The 223-nt window shown below is 41.7% G+C and overlaps 1 pseudogene; it reads right to left on the reverse strand.

Moving 5' to 3' along the window:
• Positions 1-21: 21 nt before the first annotated feature.
• LOC115069026 lies at positions 22-119 on the reverse strand (annotated as a pseudogene).
• Between the last annotated feature and the right edge of the window lie 104 nt (positions 120-223).

The following is a 223-nucleotide window of genomic DNA, read 5'->3' on the forward strand; positions in this document are numbered from 1 at the left end:
TATTTACCAAGGAAAGGTCTCAAAAATACGGAACACACTTTATATGTCATCGTTGGACAGGGGCTGTGCTAATCTCTGTATCGTTCCGATTTTAGTGTATGTGCTGTTCAAGTGATCATAGCTGCTGTTCTTATAAGAAGAGAGACAGAGACAGACCAAGAGACAGAGACAGAGACAGACAGAGACAAACTGATGCTTCTACAAGCCAAACAATACCAAGGAC

Source organism: Nannospalax galili, unplaced genomic scaffold (genome assembly GCF_000622305.1).
Source record: "Nannospalax galili isolate Female #2095 unplaced genomic scaffold, S.galili_v1.0 C45848619, whole genome shotgun sequence".
In the NCBI taxonomy this organism is placed as follows: Eukaryota; Metazoa; Chordata; class Mammalia; order Rodentia; family Spalacidae; genus Nannospalax; species Nannospalax galili.